Source organism: Anabrus simplex, chromosome 4 (assembly GCF_040414725.1).
Source record: "Anabrus simplex isolate iqAnaSimp1 chromosome 4, ASM4041472v1, whole genome shotgun sequence".
Lineage (NCBI taxonomy): Eukaryota > Metazoa > Arthropoda > Insecta > Orthoptera > Tettigoniidae > Anabrus > Anabrus simplex.
This window is the reverse complement of record NC_090268.1, coordinates 269768229-269795334: the sequence shown is the minus strand read 5'-3', so window position 1 is coordinate 269795334 and position 27106 is coordinate 269768229.

Genomic DNA, 27106 nt, shown 5'->3' with positions numbered 1-27106 from the left:
GAACAGGCTGAAAGTATTCGTAAATAGTGTCAGTCGTTTCCTGATGTATCTTCCGATATTCTTGGTGTTACTGACCTTATAGAATACAAGATTGAGGTTACCTATTCGATCCCAGTTAGGTTTCCACCTAAAATGAAGGATCTTAAAGAGATCATCGACCAGATGTTAAAGGACGGCATTATTCGACCCTCTAATTCGGCGTATTCATCGCCGATTTTTCTGGTGCCGAAACCCCAAGGTGGCTTCAAGCCTGTGATTGATTATAGGGCTTTAAACCGGAAGGTGGTCTTACAATCTGTGCCTCTTCCCGACCTTCACTCTTGTTTTTCATGGTTTCAGAAAGCCAAGTTCTTTACCATCCTAGATCTTAATCAGGCGTGTAACCAGATCCCTTTAGCTATCGCCACGGATTGGAACTTTTATGAGTACAACTGCGTGCCTTTCGTGCTCTCCACGGGGGGCAGCTGTTCTCACTAGACTGCTAGATAGGGTCTTTTCCGACATCAAGTTTGAATACTTGTATCACTATCTTGATGATGTCGTCGTATTTTCTGAGACCTTTGAAGAACACCTAGATCATCTAAGGAAGGTCCTCAATTGCCTTCGTAAGGCCGGGTTGACTGTCAAATTATCTAAGGTATCCTTTGTGATACATTCTATGTCATTCCTAGGGCATCTTTTGTCGCCCGATAGTGTTTCTATCGATCATTCCAGAACACAGGCCATCCGTGATTTCAAACCTCCTAAGGACATCAAAGGTATTGCCAGGTTCATAGGCATGGTGAATTTCTTCAGGAAATTTATTCCTACATACATATATACCTACATAGATACAGACAGACAGACAGACAGACAGACAGACAGACAGACAGACAGACAGACAGACAGACAGACAGACAGACAGACAGACAGACAGACAGACAGACAGACAGACAGACAGACAGAAATTACGGAAAAGAAGAAAGTGCATTTCCTTGTTACTTTGGACATGACCGATACAGAAATACCATTATTTTCAAATTCTGAGTAATGTACAGACAAAACCCTTATTTTATATATATATATAGATGAACCAAACTACAGTAAGGAGAAGCAAAAATACGCAGATTTTATAAGAAATTTCTACTTTATCACAACGAAAATACAGAGCGCCATCAACAGCTGACCGTTCCGAGCGCACCAGCAATGGAATACAATGGCAACGCCATGTCTGCTGTTATTCAAGACAAGCCAGAGTCTTCTAAGGCAAATACTTTCCGAGTTATTACATTCTGACTGAACAAGTTCTCGGAGAAAAAAATGAGAGGCTAGCAACTCAATGCTGAAAACATTCTAGGAACATGAGCTATGAATTTTAGGTAAATAAAATATAATAAAGTATGAGAATATATTATTTATTTATTCCTATAAATTATAATCCTTATCTTAATCATCGCTATCCATTAGATTAGCAGTCTGCCTATCTACCACTACGAGCGCTAATGTGAGTCAATGCAGAGTTTCACTACATTCGGTGTGCACATTTTTCAAAATTAAAAATTTCCCAGGGTATTGAACCAAGGAACACATTACAGAAATACATACTGTATGTAAATAACTTAATTTGGCTAGGATTTGAATCAAAAAGAAAACGAGTAAAGAAAAAGGCGATTTCAGGCTGTTTTTCCGGAACTGCATTTAGGCCGGAAGTGATTTTTGAAATTTGTTTTTTTTTCTTTTTTGTTTTGTTTTACAGAGCTATTCAAGACTTACAATTTGAAACCTCCCCGGGCCCTTTAGCCCTTCACATTTCGGCATAATTGAGGAGATTGCTTAATTTTAAGCTTTTCGTAATTTTTCTGCTAAGAAAGTTTTCTACATGAAAATACTTACAAAAAGCAAGTAAAATCATCTCCGTACAGGCCATGAAGGCCCTTGGAAGAGTGGAAGGTAGAGGCTTCCACCATTGTTAACCTCGGCACTTGATGGGGTAGAGTGGTTAGCTCTACGCCCGGCCGCCTTTGCCCCCAGGAATCAACCTGGTACTCATTTTTGGTGTAGGCTAAGTGAACCTCAGGGCCATGTGCACCTCCGAAAGTGGAAATCTCGTTGCTAAAACTTTACGATTTCCTGACGGGGAATCGAACGCACGTCTTTCGGGTGAGCCCAGCACGCCTTTACCGCCTCGACCAGCCAGCCCCTGAAAATACTTACAGTCATTCAAAATTAATAAAACAACCATTAAATATAAAACTTCAAATTTTAGTATATCATAACAATAAAATGTATTTTTTATCCAATATAATCGTTCATACTCCCGTTAAAGCTTAACAAAAGTGGAAAGTGAACCGAGCGAGAAGGTATACTGCTAACCAAGGAACATGTGGTGGACGGGGAAGTTAATGTTGTGAGTTAAAGCACTACCTACTCGACTTCGAAAGGATGTATCCAGCAGTGTTACTGATTTTTACTTATTTGCATGAAGGTAGTCTATTCACTTTCTTTACGTACTCCATAAAGCATCGTTGTTTGAAGTGGCCGCCATTCCCACGACACAGGGACTTCTCCTCGCGTGCCAGATGCAATGACCCGCCTGACCCCGGGTCGCCGCTGGGAAACTTCATCCCACTGCCTTAATGAGAATAACTCGGGCCTTATTCCATTGCGGATCATATCGCAGCGAGCATGCGATCTTCTCTAACTGCTTTCAATTGCAACTCGGCTACATAATTTAATCGAAATTTTATTTAGTATAAAGTAGACTTGTGTCTCGTAACACACGCAAGTAGAATACTTGGCCTATAATGGCCAATGCTGTACGTAGGTTTCCTTTTGATGGTAACTTTCTTTATTATAGGCTCGTGCGTACAGTACTACTGTGCGTGATATAATTTCGATGATGTATGTGATTTCTCTCCTTGATATCGTTTAGGCCAATAAATTACCGTCCAAGAACGTTAACTATTTATTTCCAATACTTTCTACTGACCGCAGTACACGTCCTTACACAGTGCGTGGATTTGACTGAGGTCAGAAGAAACTTTAACCTGTCTAACATCATCTCTCTCGTATTTTAAAGTTACGAACTGCTAGTAGACCCCGTCATCATTAATTGAGGCATAGTGCTTTGTTTGCTCGATTTAAAATTACCTTTTTATTTTAGTAATTTAATGTTATCACTAGATTCTTAGGTGCTTCACCTTTTAAATGCATCTCTTTTAATTTATAGTCAATAATAATAGTTTTCAAATTTGTTTTTTTATGATCAATTTTGTTTCTAAATGTAGAGTGTACATTGTTTAATCTTATTTTACCCATATTTTAAACACTTTTATTAAAATAAGTCACCGGTAGTTAGTTTCTATGACTAATTTTATTTACATTTCGCTTCTTACCTTAGTAGGTAAATTCTAATTCTAATTTAACTTCATGTCATGAGGGCCGATGACCTCGATATTTCGACACCTGAAACAATAATAATAATAATAATAATAATAATAATAATAATAATAATAATAGTAATAATAATTGTTCCGAGGGTACTGTGGAACAGCAGAGGTGAAAGAAGGTGCGGGTTGGAATAGGTCTCAACTACCAAATTAAAGTTAATTTAAAACGTTAACAAAGGTTATATTTTCTTTTCAAAATCAACAAATAACAGATAACAACATTCAACAATTCCCACAAGGTGAAATAACAATGAAAGTCAGGTACAAAATGATTTTTCCCGTCAGGGTTTTTTTTTACCAAGTTTTGGGCTTCGAGCCCCACACTCACAACCTTTGAGCGAATAGCTCAACTTTACCCAGTTACCAAATGAACAAAGGGCCAGAAAACCCCATCATTCTAAGGAGCACTTGCCCCTAATTACAATGTTAAGCCTCCTAGAGACAGGCAGAGATCAAATTAGGAAAGAGCAGTCCTGCTCTCAATTTCACAAGCCTATCAAAGGCCACAACCAACTTCACTCCTAACTGCCCTCAAGGCACACATACAGTGAAACAGGGGTATCTTGTACCCAACCTACAGGGCCTTCACATGAAGAAAACAAAACATCAGGTTAAGTTACTGGCCCATACTGCAAAATAGAATGGAGGCGATAACTTGCACTCCTACACCAAGTTTTTGTCTAAAAAACCTATGTGGCGCCAGGCCGATGATACAGGGGCTAATCCCAATCTATGGAGGTGATTAGTCGGCAAATAAGTTTAGGACCTTAAGAAGGAAGAGAAAAAAACGGTTACGAAAACATAGTCAACTCAAATTCAAAATGAAGGGGAGTTCGAGAGGGTGAAGCACTCTCTATCTCCGCTTTACAGATTTGTAATTTGTAGATAGACAGAAAAGAATTTACATTTTAAAAGGGTAGGTTACATACTAAAGGTTTCGAACCCTCCCCGAGAGTTAAACTGCTGAGCTAGCAAGAAATGAAGATGTTAACAGGCCATTACCTTGTAGATGAACTGCTGCTTGGAGAAAGAGGCGCTTCCCGGCCCCTGCTACATATTCACACGCTGCGAAAGATGTTACTGAAGTGGCACCGAGACAAGAAAATCAGCAGTTTTTATACCCTCGTGGAGAATTCGAGACCTTTCAAGAATGAGTAGACACACCCCCTCAATTTTATTGGGTCGCTAAAAGTTACACATCAACATCGAGAAGGAAAGACACTATTGGTCAGAAATTAATTACAAAAATTAGTTATTGGTTAAATTCAAAACAGGCGGAAAGAAAGATAACTGTTGCCAACCCCCAAATCACAGAACAAAATTTAGTAAAAACAAAACTTGTGAATGCTAAATTTCTTCAAGAAAGTTCATTTCTTTACACCAGAGTGCGTTATCAAAGTTTTGTTAGAGACATCTGTTAGAGAATGTCCAAACTTCTTGATACGGAGAAAACAAACACAAATCAAAATAGACACAGTTCAGAACACTTCAAAATTACCAAATTTACAGTAGTGACATCTTCCAAAAAACCGTTGAGTTAATTCAGTTTGTTAAAGTTCAGGCTTCCTCCTGTAGAGGAGTTTCCACTGGCGCAATATTTGAATTAGCGGCGTGGAGGTGTACCACCCGGTACAATAATAATAATAATAATAATAATAATAATAATAATAATAATAATAATAATAATAATAATAATAATAATAATAACAATAATAATAATAATAATAATAATAATAATAATAATAATCATCATCATCATCATCATCACCATCATCAATATTTTCTCTGAGATATGTTCAATCCCTTTGGAGGACCATGCTGCTTCCAAGTAGGCCTGTTGTATATGAAACTTTTTCAGCGTTATAATAAGGAGTGAATTGGGGATAACAAGTAATATATTGACGGAATTTGTTACAAGTAATCGTATTCTAAAAACAGTCTCAGCATTAAAATATTTCTGTCTCGCTGAATGAGAGGAAACTAACTAAATTTAGCTAAATACCTAGCTCACTTACTACAAATGACACTGAAACTAAGTTTGCGTACTTAACATAAATACACTAATATTTACGGAATTCTGTTCAGATTTATTCCCGAAACGGAAGTGATAGTAACAGTATTCGTCTTTTTTATTAAATTTATGCCTGCTCTTACATCTACTGTGGGATCTGTGCCTATTGTGACTTCGGTTCCGTCTTAATTTGCCTTTCTAATGCTTCGATTCTCAGCAACAGGTCTTGAATAAAAAGCGTGGACGTTGATGGTAATGGTTGTGAAGGGGTCGTTTGCATCACATGAACAGTTCGCATCTCGAACCTACGGTCAGCCATCCCGGCCATTTTTCAGCATTTTCGTTAGAAATACTTGAAATATTTGTAATAACGCTTGGTAATTTATCGAGTCAGAGAGTTTTAAAAATCTTATCAGAAAAATTTGCCCCACATTAAATTTTTATTTTTCTAAGCAACTGACTTGGTTTCATATCTCCAAGTTCGAGTTTGTTAACTAGCTTCTTTTTTTATTTGTCGTTATTCGCTCTCTAAAACTACTAAATTAAAGGAAGGATAAAGGGAATACCACATTTAATAAAAACAAATAACGAAAGGACAGACGTAAATAGGCCAAATTTGGAATAAAATAGAAAATATGTAGGAGGTACACATATACACACATATTTGCCTTCGCTAGGATGAGAATCAGCACGGCAACATGAATGCCGGTGGTATTAACAGCTTTTCATTAGTTACAATTCGCATGGACCCTTTACGCTCCATCTCGGTATAAGGTGTTCTCGATAATAAGAGGACACACAAGTCAAAAGTATCGTAGAACAATTTTATGGCCAAGAAGAAAATATAGTAAATATAATGAAGGGCCAATAAACAATTGCCCCCACGACAAAGGAAACCATTATTTTTTTTCAAACTTTCTCCCAAGAGCAGAAACTAAAAGGAAGTGAAAGCTGACGAAATAAAAGGACACAAAGCGCACAGAAGAAGAGGGCACCTTGCTCAGAGCCCACATAAATAAACGTGAAGAGCCACCTAAATGAATGGTTAGATACCAGTATAAACATGCAACGTTACCACAGTTACTAATAACGAGGTTAAACAGGCAATAAGTAAAAGGACCCCCAGAGCAAACACTTGTTTAAAACTTGACAGTGGTATTCGCACTTGACAGTGATATTACAGCCCATTTGTCACACCATCTCCCAGTATCAATCAGAGACCACGATCATGCAAGAGCAGTGCCTTAAACTAACTCGTCGCTTGATACGCAGGACTCCCATTTTTCCACAAAAATGAGCTTGAATTGCCTAGCCCAAAAATATGTCGTCAACCAATACAAAACATCACGATACTACGTACTGACTTCTTGCCTTCTCATTCCCCAACGGAAAATAAACTTGTCTTAAATAGTGTAGTCCGAGCGTTGCACAGAGACAATTTTCTGAGAACTGGGCTTTTGACCGATTTCGAAAAAGTATTCCTGAGAAAGGGAACCAAGTTCCTTTACTCAGGGCACATACTGATACTATCACACCAACATACAAGGCGAACAGTCTGTATACCAGCTGTCACGTGAAGAAGGAAAATATAAAGGGAATAAAACCCACATAATGTTAAATAAAAGACTAGAATACACACAATCTTAAATATCAAGGTAGAGCTTAGATGAAAGAGTTAAATATGAATAGGATCCAATCAACATTACCAAAGTCTCACTGGTAAACTCGCTAAAGGAAAGCTAAATAATAATGCATCAAATAGACGGAAGAAAATGATATGAAGTCAGCTACATCATCTAACCAAGAAAAATACTACGAAACTCACTGAAATAGCGAGACCTGGGACATTATTCGTCTTTTAACCGAGTAAAATCTTGTTGATTGGGCAGGAAAACGACCGTGTGGTTTATCGCCTCCATTGTCTTCTTCACACAGGTCAAGTTTTAAAAGACCAAGGACCAACAAGAGGATTAATAAGTCAAAGAAAGTTGGAACGCACACGCCATATACCAAAATGAATGGGGAGCAGAAAGAATACAATTGCAGACAGAAGAAGTAATTCATATGGGTTTAAGTCAACTCGTAATAGTTATAGACCGAAGCTACGTAAAATGCCTTCAGAGACTCAAGGTTACCCCACATGTGCCAACCCCAAGTAATTGGGAAAAGTCCTTCATGGAGTACTGTAGATTATATAGGCCTACCCATTTTTCTGTCAACTTTAATGTTAAGGAATTTACCGGCTGAGTTGGCCGTGTGGTTACGGCCGTGCAGCTGTGAACTTGCCTCCAGGAGATAGTGTGTTCGAACCCTACTGTCGGCAACCCTGTTATTCGTGGTTACGAATTTTCACATTATGCAAATGCTGGGGATGTTCCTTAATTAAGGCCACGGCCGCTTCCTTCTCACTCCTAAACCTGTCCTCTTTCTTCGTCGCCATAAGACCTGTCCGTGTCGGTGCGACGTAAAACAAATTGTAATGATTATACATATAGTTTATACTATATGTATGACACACTAATGTTCTGCCTCTAAATGTTTTCTCTTTATCTCTCATGGGAGTTATATAGCACAAGAGCAGTTTAGCTGGGAAGGAACTCTGACCTGACATCATTGTTTTAATGAAGGAATGGAGTGGCGAAAATGTGAAAAATTGACTGGTACGAAAACTTGAACTGAATAAAGATCAACAGGCTGGCGCAGAAGTTATGCCTGAGTTCGAATACCTTATAACTTTCGTATTTATACTAGCCTACTCTTTTCCTTTTCCAGAACTCTCAAGTGCACTAAGAAAAGTAACCATGAGGGAGTAGAGCACTGAACAGTGGATGAAAGTGATTGAATCCCTTATTCTGACTTATCCGCTTATTTGACTGTCGCAGATTCTTTTTTCTAGGGAATTCCCCAAAGAACTGTTCTATATCAAACACCCATTTATATTTGAAGAGATCAAGAACAATAGTTAATGGAAAATTGGTGCACCACAGCCAGAAATTCTCTATAAAACTACGAATATTGCTCTGTAAATCATTAGTCTTTAAAAGGAAGCTAATGGAGGTCAATGCAATATATAATTGTTTATAAAATTCTATACATATTTCTAAATTTTGCATAACACTCGAGGCAAAAATACTGGCATTTCACTCAAGAAAGGATGTAAGCTATTGGAACACATGTTTGACCCCTGTGCCATCCTGTACATTTAAAAATATGATATGTGTTCATTATAAGGCTTTATTCTAAAATAACAAAGGAGCCTTAAAATGGAATACATACCTACCTCTATAGTCAGTACCAGGATCTCAAGATCGTAGGATCAATTCCAGTAGAGGCAGTCGAGATTATAAGGCAGGGAAAAGGTCTATTCGACAAAACATGTCGTACGATTTCAGCATGTAAAAGATATCTGGTGATACATTTGGTATTTACCCAACAGAATTATGTACCTGAGAACCATACTATCGTAAGTCCAAGTAAGACTTTTTTCACTTCCATGGATAAAAAACAAATTTGTTTAGAATTACACTACCGTATATTCTTGGGTTTTCTTAGAAAGTGAGAGCTATATAATCCTAAGTCTCCTTGCTCTTTAATGCCAAAGTATCTTAAGAATCATGTTACTAAATAATATTCAGTTTATCAAAGTCACATCACATCAGAGATAAAATACAGACAAAGTTAATTCACATCTGAAATATAAATGTAATGTACAGGACATACAATGAAGAATGTAAGAAATAAAAACAAGAAGAAGAAATTAAACCTGTATACGTAGTATAACGAACTGCTGTATAGAAAAATATTCAGTAAGGAACAGCCTAATATAGTCACTTTTGACACATGTGTTAAAATTGAAAGCCAACCGAACAGCGCATTATTAAAACATGATTGAAGAAAGAACGTAGTACGAAACTGATAGGTTAGAGCATTTAACCCTTCATAAGGCAGTGCTCATTGATACACTTTCTCTTCTAAGTAACTTTATTTGCATGCTCTATAAGTGCTAAATAATACAATTTAACAGAAAAAAAGACAATCCAGTGCTCAGGAGGTCAGTAATAAGATGGGAATTTACTTCCCACTGCCTTCTGTCTACCATTCAGAAGTGGGAACGTATTTCCCATGGCCCACCTACGGACACAATTTCAGTTCAGTTAGTTCACTTTTCATTTAGCAGAAATATTTCGGACACCTATGTGGGCTATGGGAAGCATATTCTCACATACAATGTGAAAGAAATGTATATCTCAGAACTCTTCAATTGGTAAAAGGTAGTAAATAACCTCAGAACAAATGAGAAAATGCACAATAAACAAAGAAAAATCATGTAAATAGTAAATAGACTTATAAAATATTGATTTCTTACCCTGTTTACAGTTCATAAATCTTGTTCACAACAGGCGTTGCGCTGGCACGATATCGCTATTCAGATGTTTTCCAAAGAAGCTAAAGTTTCCAAGGAGACCAGAATAGTTCCACAGATATTCCCAAGAGTGCAGCACACATCAGTACATGTGAAATAAACTCCCAGCTCCCAGAAACGACAAAAAACCGAGGTGGGAAAAAATTCCCACCGCCTTATAAAGGGTTAAAATAAGCATGTAAACCCAAGAGAGCTAAATGAAGAATCACAGAACTGAAAGCTGGTGGTAGATCTCCAGAAGTGTTTTCCGTTTCTCGGAGATTCTATCTGTGGAAGCCGTGGATACTAAATCATTCTGTGAGATACACGACCCGGTTTATAAGTGTTCATTATGCCTAATGAGTGATTAAACCACGAGAGATTACGGTGGAAATTATGTGTTTCCTCTAAATGGACAGCAGAGAAGTAATTGAAAACTCTGACAGTGTGGTCAAAATCGAAATCATGCAAAGGCCATAATGTATTTGTAGTTGTTGACTATGGCCGGAAAAAAAAATACTAACCGGTCACACATGAAAACTGATATTATTCGTAGCTTAAAAGGGAGAGAGGAGAAGAAAGTAAACACGCGGAACACATTATTTACTTGTAATGACCGAATATCCCTCACCAAACATTAATAATTTGAAGGTGGAGCTAAACAATTTTTCTGATTTTAGCAGCTGTACCGACAATGGCCACTCTCCATTTCTAAGCATAAACTAAGGTAAGTTAATGGTGAAAATGTTCCATCTTCTAAAATAGAACACCTTCACGTTCGAAAGAAGAATGTAGGCTACACTTAGGATAGCACGTGTTTTGATGAAGATGAATTTCACGCAGTTGATAATCGAAAGAACAAACGATGTCGACTACGGTTACGTTCTAATATACCTACCAGTCATCAGAGATCGTAAAAGACCCATCAACAAGGTAAAATATGACGACCTTCTCAAATATTACATAGCGTTCCAGAAGAATGCAAGGACATTGAATGACATTGCTGATTTTCATGAGATAAAACACTATATTTTAGCATCTGTTTTATATGAAACTCTTCTTAATATCTTTTTAAAACTTTGCTGTATAGTGTTGCCATAAGGCAATGTATCACTTTTCACTTATGTAAGTGGATATAGATTGTAGACAGGTAGTTCTACGACACAGTTTCAACTGTACAGTCACATCATATACCACTGATGCTTGTTTTCTTCCATAACAGACGAAGAAACAGCCCTATAACCAGAAGTACTCCTTACACCCCATCAACATCCACGCGTACCAATAACCGTTTAGTATTTTCCGTGGGGTCTCCCCACCACATTACCACAGGCTTCAGGAGTACCTCTGGCTCAACCACAAAGACATTACCGACCTACGGTCGTGCAAGTATACTTGCGCCCTGCAATACTGATAGAGTAAAACAGTTACTACCACTAGGCAGTAATGATCGGTCTTTGAATGCTAAAAGCCTAGCGGAAAATGGCGAAAAATTATATTGTATACTCCATTATGGCAAATGACATCACACACGAGTATTATCACCAACTAAGATATGTTGGTAAATCTAAGACACTGAATGCTAGTTGAAATTTAAAGCTTGACACTTTCGTCACCAAACGCAAACGAAAAATAATTCTAGTTATTTAGCGGTAATGAATACTTTCATAGCTGATATATCAATACCAAGAAAATACCTAGATAAGTTTCCGTAATTAGTTATTGAATTTATTACTTTCCATTCAGTAGTAATGCACCGTTTGTGTTTCCTCATCCTTAGTTCCATAAGAGAGTTTTCAATTCTTGTTAGAGTCGAACAGTCTTGAACACGCGTTTTTTTTCGTAATACTGATTTACTGTATTTACATCTTATTTAAAATCATTGCTGTTTTTAACAAGTAACATTATAAGAGATCTTAAGCTTTAGCATTGAGACAAATTTTGAAACAGTAAATTAATGAAATGGAACCTGAAATTAATACTTGTGTTCTTCCCCTCTCATGTACATAGAATAAAAAGCACTTACGATGCGATGATTAATTATTTACTTACTTAATTAAAACAACCATAGATCACCCAACAGTGATTCAGCTCGCTCTGCCATCTGATAGAATAAAACAGAAAGTCGAGATTGACGCGCAAGCAGTCTCAAAGCGTCAATTTAAAACGTCTGCACAAGGTAGCAGAGTGTATACGATTATTATTAATATTATCATTAATCTTATATTATTTATATTAATTCAGATAAGACTTGAGATCGATCACCCTGTACATAAGACCAGGCTAGATTTCGATGATTCATGGTAGGGATTGTATTACATGGCCAAGTGTAATTTCGTTCTGGCTGTCAAGATGACAGGCAGAATAAGGGACACGTGAGGCGGCTGTGAGGTGTTAAACAAAGACAGTGTTTAAAGAACAAGGACCTCATTGTGTTCCTGGAGACTGTGGGTGTTCCCATATCTAACAACGTAATTCATCATCACACAAGTGTCTGCTCAATGGAGTAGGGATATTTCTCCGGATCCTTCGTGCTGCATCACATATTTCACACTTCCTTTAATTTAGTTCATAATAACGTACATTAAATTAGGGATCCCGAAATTCCCCGAAATGTTGACCTACTTCTACGCAGTAATCACAGAAGCTGGGCTGAACGATTTCTTAGATCAGAGAAAAAAGACAATACAAGTGATCAAGTAACATTGCCTATTTTGTTGAATACGGATTTGAATTATGCAAACCGTTAAAAAATACAGGTGATGAACGATAGTCGTCAACGTTCTGCTAGGATAATAATAATAATAATAATAATAATAATAATAATAATAATAATAATAATAATAATAATAATAATAATAATACATGTCAGGTCAGAAGTTTTCTGCTACCGTATATAACAGTAGATGGTACTACCTGTGACTGTCATGCCGAGGGTTGGATGGCCAGTACCAAACCTGACACCCCATGATTCACCAACGGCTTCGGGCGGAGGAATTCCATTATGGGAGGCTTAATGAAGCTTTAATGGAGGAAATGCCTCATAAATTCATTAAAAGCACCTCATCGGCAACGAAGGTGGAGAAGATGGACTTTGGTACGGTGGAGCTGGCGAAGCAGGGCATCGTTATAATGGCCAGAGGGCAGGACGGTTCTGCAATGTCAGTGGCGGTACCCCGGCAGCGTCTGTTCCGCATGCTAGCGGCGGCTGATAACATATACTTCAGGGCTAATAACCTTGTGAGTTAACAACTGTTACCCACTAGGGTGATCCCACAAATATACTCGTTGGACTCAACACGAAGAGAAATATCAACAAAAATATTATACCCCAGGTGGTAACCAATCCACCCCCACTCATGACGAGGCAAGCCGGATACTGGGGCGCCTGCACCTTCATGTTCTCCACCACTACTGCCCTCGCATAAACAATAACAGAAAAAGAAAAGGAGCATTACTTACCTAGCTACAGTGTGTATTCCCTGTTAAAGGTAGGTAACCTCAAACACACCCTTGAAATGTTGGACAAGTATAACATAAAGTTAGCATTATTACAGGAGACTCGGTTCACAGATGAAGATGCAATGGAAACCCAAGGATACCGGATCTATAAAGTGAAAACGGGTAAGAGGTACTGACTTTGCTATACACCATAGAATAGTCGACCATATATAAGAATTTATCTCGCCCAATGACAAAACCTCCCAACTATCCTTCAGGTCCCACTACAGAGTTATCACAAAGTAATCCAGCACATCGACTGAATCGTCATGGTAACTGGCTTTCGTCTCAGAGGTCTCTGGGTTTGATTTCCGATTTCAACTCATTATGGTTAATTTCCTATTGGTTGAAGGCTAGATGCTTGCGTTCGTGTTTATACACTTCTACTGCGCAATTTCACTCACAGTAGTGAGATATGTATCAGAATGTAACAAACACATAGGATCTCATTCGGTCAAGAAAAGGGCAGCTTACAATTATGTGTTAGAAGGCGGTGATAAGCATCGATAATATGACGGGTATCTATCCTCTCCAGTGTTGGATATTTAAACAAAAGAAGATGACCTATAGTAATTGTAAAAGAAGAAACAGTTATTTATCACTATGGAAAGAATAGAAATATTGGATGCAAGATTTTTTTAAATCACCAGAGGTCAACGGACAAATAGTGCACTTTAAATAGCCATTACAATAGTTGAGAAGTCTGAAATTTATTCCATATTGTAGTACAAGATAAGGAGTCAAACAATGATGGATTTATAAAACATTTCGAAGGAGCAAGGAATTACTCGTAATATTTTCGTCACAGGATCCGACTCGTTGGCTGAACGGTCAGCGTACTGGCCTTCGGTTCAGAGGGTCCCGGGTTCGATTCCCGGCCGGGTCGGGGATTTTAACCTTAATTGGTTAATTCCAATGGCACGGGGGCTGGGTGTATGTGTTGTCTTCATCACCATTTCATCCTCATCACGACGCGCAGGTCGCCTACGGGAGTCAACTCGAAAGACCTGCACCTGGCGAGCCGAACATGTCTTCGGACACTCCCGGCACTAAAAGCCATACGCCATTTCATTTCATTTCGCCACAGGAAGTTATGAAATGATTCTAGTCAACAGAATACCATTGGCGGACAGAATATGGATGATTTAATAAGCATGGAAATAATTTAAGGTCGATAAATCCAGGATAAGCGACAAAAAAGAATTCTGTAATTCGTGACCGTGTGATACTGGAGTAAAACAACATGTAGGCTACAGCAATTATTAGTACTCAGGCCTGAGAAAAGGACTTTTGTTTAAGGCATTAGAATATATAATTTCGTGTGGCTATTTCTAGCCGAGTGCAGCCCTTGTAAGGCAGACCCTCCGATGAGGGTGGGTGGCATCTGCCATGTGTAGGTAACTGCGTGTTATTGTGGTGGAGGATAGTGTTATGTGTGGTGTGTGAGTTGCAGGGATGTTGGGGATAGCACAAACACCCAGCCCCCGGGCCATTGGAATTAACCAATGAAGGTTAAAATCCCCGACCCGGCCGAGAATCGAACCCGGGACCCTCTGAACCGAAGGCCAGTACGCTGACCATTCAGCCAACGAGTCGGACTTTAAGGCAGTGATACGCCGTAGACTATTGATAATGTAATTAGGTGAAGTGCTGTAATATTGTATGTTAATAATCTTTGTTTGTTTGTTTACGATACGTAAATATTAAAATGTCAAATTGTATTTTACTTTGCATCATGGAAGAGCAATAAGATGTAGTCCGAGGCATTTGATTCATACAGCGCTAATGTCATGGATGAATCTTGAGCCCGTCACCTCAATAGTCTGATAAGTATTCAATCAAATTTCTTTAATCAAAATTCTAGTGAAATTTCCACCCTTGTCATTATTTTAGGGTTTTAAATTAATTCAATCTTTCACATTAATTTATTGTAAAACGTATTCTGAGAGATGAATAAATCGAAGGATCAAACGTTGCTCCCAAGAAAAACTTAGTGACAATTTAATATGAATTACTTATGGACTTATACTACGTTATATTTACCTATCTTGAATAAATTCCGTGCTGATATGTGCGAACATTTATACAGCCCATTTGCATGAATGATTGCATTTCTAAGGCGAATAAGTGAGTCTGTGAGTAATAATCATGTCATAATCTAACACCTTTAATGTTTTTAGCGTAATGAAATGCCAGTTGTTTAGGTATTCATCAAGTAGTAATAATGGACATTATCGCTTGTCTGGCGTTCTTATTACATAATGAGGGGATTAGCACGTATGTTTGTCATAATCTGTATGCAACATTTAGTACAACATTTTATAGAGGAAGTGCACCGATTTATTTGTAAAAGGGTTGTTATATAGTAAGGATATTGGAATTGCTGTCGTCGAATATAGTATTGGACTGGTGCGTAATGATAGTCTCTACATGTCAAATTGTGTATAATGGGGACAGTTTATGATGGTAATTAATGTTGTACGGTGAATATATCTAGGACACGGGAAGATGACAGAAAGTAGTCGTAAAATTTGAATCCCAGATAATCTGATTGTGACATTAACGTAATAATGGGAGTCGAATAATATACTTAGAGGTGAAATACTCCGGTACGGCATCCCATAGCATAACGAATTGATGAATAAAGAGTTTTCTATTGATTTGGTAATAAAATATAGGTGGAATAATTATAGATTAACGTCATTATACGATAAGGGAAGGAAACTTGGCATTAATTCATATACACTAGGCAGTGTTCTCCGCAGAAATGTTCGTCAATCGGCTGACAGGAATGAGTAGTCGGGCGGAGAATACTATTAAAAAAAAGAATATGATACTGTAAAATTTCAGTGTTATTCCCTTCAAGCCCTTAACAATAATATCGGACAGGTAAAGATTAACTGCAAATTTGAACTGTTTTAGTGTTACATCACGAACAAGACATAAGAGTAGGGCAACCACTCGGTTACTATGGAGTATGGTGGTGGTGATTATCGTTTTAGTAGGAAGTACAACTACACAATCATCCTCTATTAACATTAATCAGAATGAGAAAGTGGAAAGGTCCGACACTTCGGAAAATGAAGGTATCGGCCAAAGAAAGACAAGGGCGACGCATGGAGTGAAAATGAAAGACTTGCTGGGCTTGTGGCCTAATACCGTTGGGCTAAGAAACGAACAAAAGTTGGCCAAGGGAGGTCGGATAAGATAGATGAAAGTGAGGAGCCTGGCACAAGTAAGTGGACGCAATGTTAGGACTCAGCTACGGGTCCCGTTTAGTTGCATCTTACGACAGGCAGGGGTACCGTGGGTATTATTATACCGCCACCAGCCACAGGGGAATATTCCAATAAGTTTATGACGTCATGCGGAATCGAGTGCTCGCATGCGATTTCACGCGAATGCAAACTCCGCTCGCGCACATTACATGACAGTCAAGCTAAACATTTAAACTCTCATGCAACCGATGCAATAATGATAGCAATAATTAATGTTTAGCATTTAAATTAACAGTTAAATAACGAACCTCTCCAAGTACATTGCCTTATGATTAAACAATTTAAAAAATCAACAAATATCCAATTTTACGGCACATCTGTACAACGCTGGAAATTATTCACCAATGCGAATACAATACAATTAAATATCATACCACATGAATATAACTCGAGCCTTTGTACCACATCACTTACCTTGAACCTGTTTTGAAGTTCTTTAGTCGTATAGTTTAATTTAATTTTGTATCCCAACTATCATGCTTACTCCATACCCATTTTAACATTATGCCCTAGTGTGCAGTGTTCCCACTAGGACGTTTTTAATGGACGCACCGCCCTGTCGTTTTTACACACCGCCCGGCTAACATTACCTAGATAGGTGCTATTTACATAATATTAGTACCTATTTGAGTTATTGGGTAATCCAACTTTTCAAAATTTGTTAATCATACGGCAATGTACTTGGAGAGATTGATTATTTTCTTAGGAACGAGTACAAATTATGGGGATATATTATAATTACTCTTAAATTTACGTGAATGAGCGTCTGAGCGAATTTCATTACGTTTTCATAATATCGATCGTGATTAATGACGAGTTTGTCACGTATAAATAAAAGAAATGAAGTTGAAATGCTTGAAATAGTAGCTTATAACTTCAAATTTTAATTGATCTTACTTAATTCGAGGTTATTGTGGGATTAATTGTAATTTGTTAGGAGAGATAGCGTATTTATTTTTCAGTTCGGATTTACGACTATCTTTGATTCGAATTATTAAGAGAGATATTAAAACGAGAATTCCTTCCGTGATTCAAGGCAAACTTTGAGAAAATTTAAAACAGATTTAGGAAATTGGAAGGCTGTTTCAAGTTGATTTGGGGATAAGATTTCATTATATAAATTAGATTAATTGTTGTTCGTCTTCATTCATGGTGATTAATGAAATGATTTACTGAATCATTAACTTAATAAATAATATTTACGTTTGAATATGGATACTTTCATTATAACAAACCGAAGCTATTTTGATTGTGCGTCTCTATCGGTAGTTAGCTGGTAGTTAGAACCCATAATTGTTTGAATGTAAAATTAGTTCCACGACGCAGTATTCCATCGAAAAACGAGCCCAAACACCCCATGGGATTGAGATTCATCATATTGTGGTGAACGGTCACAATACGTACAAAACTCCACACTACCAACAACCATATAAACTCGCAATAGTGAATATTTCACTTTACACAGGATTGGTGTGATGATGCGCACACGGCCGTTAAACTGTGCCAAATACACATGAAGTACCGACTCCAATAAATTAGGATAAAGACCGCGAAGAAGAAGTGTAAGATTGAAAGTTCTCAGAAAGATCACCCGAGGTGTACGTTTCATTTTAAAAACTATTACAACATCCCAAAAATCTTATCCATTTTTTAATATATGTGGCGAGAATGCAACCTAAACTTAGCCTGGTCTAGCCGTGACCTCTCGATGTTTCCCTTGTACGATCTATCATGGTTTATTCTTGTTCCTTTTTTAATCATGATAATGATTGTTGCTACATTTTCATCAGTTGAGGGTCTTGGGACTCCAAAGATAGTACGCGAGAAGTATATCTAGTACTTCTTCTTAATTTACGATTTTTAAATAAAGACGGTGGTATGTATGTCAAATACAATCTTAACATTCACCTGAATTTGACTTGGAAAACCACTCTACTACTCGGTTGTGAAACCAACATTCCCAACTATCCTAAGATGCGTGAAACGGCTAGAAGCTAGAAGCCAACCTTGTATTTCATTGAAATTCTTCATTAGGCGAGATCCACATTTGTCTAAAGACTGTTATGCTTGTTGTTACTTCTTCATTATCAGGTGGTGATTACCTTTTTAAGAGGAAGTGCAACTGGGCAATCATCCTGTTTAACACTAATCGGAAGAAAAATGGAAGAAGTCCGACATTTCGAAAAAACGAAGGTATTGACAAAATAAAGTGAACGGCCACAAATGGCGTGACAATTAAAGACTTTCTAGGCCTCTCAAACATAATACCGTCAGTGACGGAAGAGAACAAGTTGACCAAGGGGAGTCGTAAATCATAAACGTTCGAAAATTATATTTTTCACAACTTTTATTATAGGCTTATACAATGTTTCGTTACAGCTAATATTTACAACAGCTGTTCTTACCTTTACCAACTCGTGGGGAACAAAATCACAATTAAATAAAAGCTGTAAAGGACGCTGTGGGATATATAACAAGAACATTTAGCTATGAAACATCCTGCGTACTCAACTTGGCATAATCAATTTTTTGCCACTACGTGCGTAGAATGCGCTCCTACCATCTAGCGGAATGTTGGAGGCCCATTGGCTTCGCGGCTCTAACCTATGAGCCTTACCCCCCAGATACCCAATGTGGTTCACTGGCAACTTCATTAATTCAGCTTTTCACCGCTATGGAACGTACAATCCGCTGCTCTATGTTCTTGCATTGAGGATATAGTGGGTTCCGAACCCACTGTTGGCAGCTCTGAAGACGGCTTTCCGTGGTTTCCTATCTTCACACCTGGAACATCTGGAGCTGTAGCTTAATTAAGGCTACGGCCCCTTCCTTCTCACTGATGGCCTTTTCTATCCCGTTGCCGCCATAAGACGTATCTGCGTCGCTGCAACGTAAAGCAAAATTCCCTATCACACTTTCCACCAATATGGAACGTAGAATGCGCTGCTGTGATCCTAAGGAATGCTAAGCTAGGACGTGCGCAAACCAATGGAGGATATTCACCCCCGTTTTTTCACTATTCAGGTGAGCCAATGGTTGACTGGAAACAGAGCCCCGGTACGCGCGGCTCACTCCCTTCGAGAGGCTAAACATCCCTGATGCGTTAGACCAAACGTTTTTGGGATTCGAACCCACCATCCCCCTGAAATGAAATGGCGTATGGCTTTTAGTGCCGGGAGTGTCCGAGGACATGTTCGGCTCGCCAGATGCAGGTCTTTTGATTTGACACCCGTAGGTGACCTGCGCGTCGTGATGAGGATGAAATGATGATGAAGACGACACATACACCCAGCCCCAGTGCCAGCGAAATTAACCAATTAAGGTTAAAATTCCCGACCCTGCCTGGAATCGAACCCGGGACCCCTGTGACCAAAGGCCAGCACGCTGACCATTTAGTCATGGAGCCGGACACCATCCCCCTAATGCAAGCGCATAACTACGCGATACTAACCGCATGTCTAACTCGCTAAGTCATTTTTGAAAATATGTACGGTATTTGTCTATCAGCAGAGGTTTTTTTTAAATCGTCATATTTTGTATAGGCTACCCGAGATGTACAGTAGCCCACTGTAGCATACTGTTGGTTAAGTTACTGCGTCAGTCGGCTCACTTACTGTCCACATATTATTGAAGTCTTGTGCAACGATGTGACGTACGAACTGAGACAATACTGAGCTGTTCTTCCCAATATAAAACAGGTACTTTTGAGTGGTCATGAGCATGACTCATAGTCATAGGGCAGGCTAGAGTCGAGTTTAATTAATTGTCAAATGTCAACTAAGTTATAATACTGAGATTCATTAAACTAATAAATAGTATAACCTAATAGCCTACCTACTTACTAGCTACTTTAGAATTATGTTTTGACTACCTTGTTAACACTGAAAATAAATCCATCTATTATTTCAACCTCCCTGTAAGAAGAGGACAGTGAATGCAAGTGGGTATTATTTTCAAATGAGCTGAGCTCGGGAGTCCATTTAGCGTACGATTCTTTCAGTGTACCATGACTCTGTATGTATTGCTTCAGAGGAAGCCCGGCTCTCCGCCAGTGTCCACTGTCCAGTGTGCCGATAAGGAGCCGTGTGTATCTTGTGTCTCACTGAGCCGTGCTCGTTCACGATTCTCTCGGTGTGCCATGGCTCACTGTATGTCTCGCTGCAGCGGAAGCTCGGCTCTCCGCCACCCGCCAGTGTCCAGTGAGCCGATAAGGATACGTGTGTATCTTGTGTCTCACTAAGCCGTGCTCGTTCACGATTCTTTCGATGTGCCACGATTCACTGTCTCGCTGCAGCGGAAGCTCGGCTCCCCGTCATCGTCCAGTGAGAACGCTCCTATGAACACGTGTCCTACAAACCGTTGGCACTGAAGCACAGGCGTTATACATGGCCAATACCACAATAACATTTTTGTTGTCCATTTCTTCCACTGGCGAGGCAACATTTGGAAGTATTGACATCATAAAATTGAATAACACACACACACACACACACACACATGGTACGATTGTCTCTAATCAAAAGCGCCTTGGACACAATATGTAATGTGGTATTATCGATGATCAAAGATCGGAGCTAATGCGACCATAACGACCGAATGCACTTTCCTGTGGGACACACTACCTGTACTACTCGAACAAGTGCCCCAAGTAGTTCACCGGGAATGTGGTTCATGCATGATGGGGTTCCAGCACACTACAGTTAGCATGTAAGTATTATTTTGTACCACACCTTCACATGACGGTAGATCGATCGTCGAGGCTCAGTTCATTGGCCTACCTGGTCTCCTGCTCTGAATCCTCTGGATTTTTATCTGTGCGTACATATGCATTTTATGGTGTACGCTACTCTAGTTAAAGACGTCAACGAACAGCGTATCAATAACGCCTATGCAGATGCTTGATAGGACAGGACCCAGGTATCTTACAGCAGCTTCACCAGTCTATATTGAGGCTGTTCGTGGCGGACACTTTGAGTATCTCCTATGATGTGTCCAATGCACGTCTTGTAATTCCGTCGTACGTAACTCAATAACGCATTATAGGACACATGTTTCCAGGAATGTTGATCTTACTTTGATCTCAGAAATGATCCCCTACCCCCCTTATCCCGCAGTTTGTTACAAATGTTTAGGTACACATTGCACACATGTCGAAAGATATTGACGTCAAAATTACAGGCAAACGTTACGTCTATATTTCTGTCACGCTGAGTCATAGGAGCTTCGATTGGCGCATCTGAGCCTCTTCATAATCACCAGGGTGATCAATATCTACAATCATGAATTTCAAATCAGTTTACAGCACTGGATCAGTAGATGTGCTCGCTTGGTGATTCAGTAGCGCTGAATTCGCCTTAAGACGTTCGGCCGCCTTAACATTGAGACACTTCCGATAAGCTTATTGACTCTAGACATTTGGAATGCTGGATGTTTTGGAATTCTAACAACCCGGCTACCATCCCGTTAGTTCCAGGATATTTTTCAGTTTTCATAATTCTGAATTAGACCTGCCATTTATTGCTTGTATATTGCGACATTCTTTGAATGAAATTTTTCAAATTTCTTCGCACAACAATTTTCTCAAATGCTCACGGTTTGATTTATCTATGCCGTATAATTGTACAAATCACTGAGAGAAACTAGCCCACACCTCACACAACGTGCTACCGTACCGGAGTCCAGAACTGCACTAATATTGTACTTGCGGTGCATACATCACCCGATGACTTCACATAGAGGTCAAACCTGTGTTGCTAGGTGCATTGGTCTTTCCTATTTAGTATTAGATATTGAACACTGTCGTCACACGTATTGTCTACACATTATTTCGATTTACAACTTTCCTGATTTTATAACGCACACCTTCCCATGTACGGTTCCACAAGTAGACGTGGTCTTCGTAAAAATAAAGAACCATAGGTGTTTTGGAGTAATACACATATTTCGATCCTATTAAGTGAAACTAATCTGGTATCCAACCGTTAATATGATCAAATACTAAACTTTATTGGAGGCAAAATATCAGAATATCAGAATGGTTAGTTGGAAATGAGAAATATTGGTGTCACACTGGTTTCGCTCTTGATTTACAGAACTACGGTAAGTAATAATCATTCCAGAAGACGGCTTTTAGCAGGGCGTTATTAGTATACCTCTCGCTTAGTTCCCACATCTTGTAGCTGAGCTTGCGTGCATCTTGTATTTTATTTTATTTATAATTAAAGGGTAGAGTTGCAAGACGTGCTTGGCCTACTAACAGACCAGCTTGACAGTACTCACATCAGCATCCACCCGATTTCTGTACATATTGCTGAGTTTAAATGTACAAATAAGCACAACATTAGCACTGAGGGTTTTTCTCTAGTCAGTACCGCCTAATTTCTTTACTTAATAATTCTGATAAGAGCGATGATAATTCAGAATTAACTCTGAAGAACTAAAAATATAGTGGCTGTAATAGAATGAAATAATGTACCACCAGTAGTAGGCGGGACTCGGCTATATATGCAGCATTGAGGCAAAGTTGGGATATAACGCACTTTGAGAATGTTTGTCAAATATAATACTCATCGATTGTAACAACTGCTGCTTTCAAGACTCATAAAATGGGCCGAGGAACTCTGTACACTCAGTGTACCAGTCCGGATTCAGCAAACGATGAGAACTTCAGACAATATAGTCGTCATTATAATAGTAACGCATAAAAGCCTAAAGAGGAAAGGTGGTAACGTACAGTATATATTATAGCATTTTTTTGCTAGTGGCTTTTCGTTGCACCAACACAGATAGGTCTTATGGCGACGATGGGATAGGAAAGGCTTATGAGTTGGAAGGAAGCGGCTGTGGCCTTAATTAAGGTACAGCCGCAATGAAAATGGGAAACTACGGAAAACCAGCTTCAGGGCTGCCAACAGTGGGATTCGAACCCACTACTTCCCGGATGTAAGCTCACAGCCCCGCGCCTGTAACCGCACGGTGTTATAGCTTTAGATTTATAGAAACCTTGTTATTTGTCAGCATACGGGCGGTCGCTGCGAAGCTGGATAAAATAAGCGCGTCAAATGAAATTTTTAATGATTTAGAAGAACTTCATTCAGAGGTTGAATGCAGGATTAAAGTGATGGGACTTAACGGTAATGGAGATACATTCAAATATTTGAGTTCAGGGGTGCGAACTACCACCTATATTGTTCATACATTTTACTATCTGTATTTCGGATAACGGAGGGGGTGGTGGTGGGAAGGACGATTTTGAAAATTCTATGTCTTAACAACCTGGCCTGGTTTTCGCAGATATCCTTCTGCACATCTATTGAGAGTATGTAGGGAGACAGACTCACTTATGGTCCAATATCTGCGTAGTGAATAAGAAGAAGGAGAGCAAAAGAACGCACCGGGAACCACAGCAATTTTGGGTATGTTAAAAATTTGAGGCAAAAAATAAATAAATGAGAAGTTTAAATAAACGCTAACAATGAGGAGTAAGATGCATGTTTGTCCTAGAATATATAAAATCTTATAATGTCTAGAACAAAACAGTGTTATTTTTTTTAAATGGTAAAACAAATACTTATTATGTTCAGTTATAATGTTCAGTGTAATAGTAGACAAACTAATTGTCATAAGAAAATCAAATGCATGTAGCATAAAACAACCTATATATCAATAAACGAACATTCTCTCGTTAATGATCATGTGATCAGGAAATAGGGGGTGGGAGTATTCTACTTTCTTTCATTCTGTTACTTTTCATGAATTTATTTAGTACTTCAAAACAGTTATTATTTACGTTTTCGATTTTCAGTTATTGAGATTGTAATACTTTGGGTATATCCGTGAATTCATTGCCAGCAGCACTGAAAATAATACTGCTTGAAAGTAGTAATAAGTTTTGTATAAGTTTTGTTTTACAAGTTGCTTTACGTCGCACCGACACTGAGAGGTCTTACGGTGACAGTGGGAAAAAAAGGTCCAAGAGTAGCAAGGAAGCGGCCATGGCCTTAATTAAGGTACAGCCCCAGCTTTCCCCTGGTTTAAAACCATCTTCAGGACTGCCGGCAGTGGACTTCGAGCACACTATCTTCCGAATGCAAGCTCACAGCTGCACGCTCCTAACCGCACGGCCAACTAGCCCCTTAAGGAAGCCTGCCTTCCAAACAGTATAAGTACTGAAGTTACTTGATGGTACCACCAAAGGGATCCACTTCACGATTTTCAGCCTGTATCGTCTTAGTATAAGGCAGGGCCTCTCAGGGTGCATGCGCGTGGTGCATGCACTGTGCACGGTGCAAAAGACGACTTGGCTTGGTTGACCAGAGTGCAGACCCCCACTCCTCGATTTGGAGCAATAGCGCTAACTCTCTCTTTCCTTACGCCTCTCTCGCTCGCTCCGCCTCTCTCCCTCTCCCCCACTTGCGCCGTAGCGCTCCAAATCCGGGCTGAGTTGAGCCGAGTATAGCCGAGTAGAGCCGAGCATAGCCGAGTAGCCCAGAGACGAAGCGTTGATCCGAGCCATACCGAGCGGCACCGAGAGGCACCGATGCACAGTGCACGGAGCTCTTGCGCCTCGCTCTTCACGCGTGAGATTTTGGGCGTTTAAGAGACCCTGGTATAAGGTATTTACAGGACATAATAAGCCGATCAGGCCTTCTACTCACACTGTGGTTTATCTGCATTAAAGTAATATTTCAGTTACTGTGGAATTAGCCGAGCCTCTCCTATACATCACCAGTGATAACCTTTAAATAGATTTCAAATTTTCTAAAATTTACTTGTTACAGCAAGGAAAAATAAATAGGCGTAAAATTATTCAGATGATATTTTTTTTCTACTGAAACTTAATGATGGATGCAGTACTCTTGCATCCATCTCTTGACACAGGCCAAAGGCCAGAGAAAATGTAGCTTCTACAGAAGTCCCAGTCTCATTCATGGCTGTGACAGTATGGAAGCTGCTGGGGTATGGATAGAACTGAGTAATGACATTCGGAGCATCTGATTGTTATGAATTGTGTTGCTCATCGGGTTAGTCGTGCTGCAATAAGAATTTATGACCACTGTGAGGAAAGCAAAGGCAAACTACCTCAACATTTTCTTGCCCCGTAGATCTCATTTTGATACTGACATCGGTTTTTGCGGTTTCCTTGTAACAAGGTATTGCTATTTTACACAAGCTACTCTTGATTTATTAACATCAGGGTGTTTTACACTAGTGCTTCTTCTTCTACTGCTTTTGCCACATTTGTGGGGCCGTTGATGCGAACTGTGTCGCACATATGGATTTGACCCTGCTTTATGGCCGGATGCCCTTCCTGACGCAAACCCTATGTGGAGGGATGTGAGCACTACTGCGTGTTTCTGTGATGGTTGGTAGTGTAGTTTGTTGTGTGTGTTTTATACTAGGTAAATGTTGCAAATTCTGTTAACACGTTGCAATATTTGCGTGCTTTAAAGTCAAAGGGTCGCCTAGCAAGAATGGTGAAGGTTTCTCGGTTCATCTAGAAGGAAGTGGCTTCCATCCTGAATCAGGAAGTCGAAAAGAAATAGAAACGAGGTTTCCACTTTCGAAGAAGCACATGTCCCCGAATATTACTCAACGTACACAAAATATGCCTACCAGGGGAATTTCAGGGGCAAAAGCGAAATAGAAAATAACCACCCTATCTCAGTTTGGCCAGGTTAAGGTAGTGAAAACCTACCTAATTAACAGACGTGCTTGACTCATACGAATGGAGCTTTACTTTCTGTGTCTTCTTTCTGATGGTTACCGCCGCACCAGCTGTGATTGGATTTCGGTAACGATAGTATACGGAAGGTCTACGCAAGGACGCAAAACGCTGTTTACTGAGGGAACGATATTCACTGTAAGTCGACCGTTATAGTGTCTCATTATTACACCCATAAACCGGTGTGCAAAATGCGAAGATCTATCGTCACAACGAATACTAAATGGATCACATCTCGTCAAAAGTATTTAATGGAACTTTAAATTAGCGAGGGCGACAATGACACAAGTAATACACGTATGGCTTCATGCTGAGTGTCCAGCTGGCTCTCAATCCTGAACCCCGAGGTCCAAGATTCGAAACTCACCGCGATGGGATATTGAACCCTTGGCTTAGATTGTAGGCTCAATATATTATTTCACTTACAATAATTATATGTTACTATTAGTGACAGAATTTCTCTGTTCATATGCGTTTTGAGTACCGCTACCTGTCATAGCAACAGTGTGTTATGTGTATTTTCTACCGGGTCAGCTGCTTAAAATCAATGACGTAATTGACCTTATAGATCAGCTCCCACCTCCATTCTTCTTCTTGGGTGATTTTAACGCCCACAGTCCTTTATGGGACTCTACAATGCCTTGCACCAGAGGAAGGGAATTGGAGAGAGTAATACGAGAGTTGGGTTTTTGAATTTTGAAGGCAGGGGAAGCAACGAATTTCAGCGTGGCGTCTGGCACTTATTCGCACATTGACGTTAGT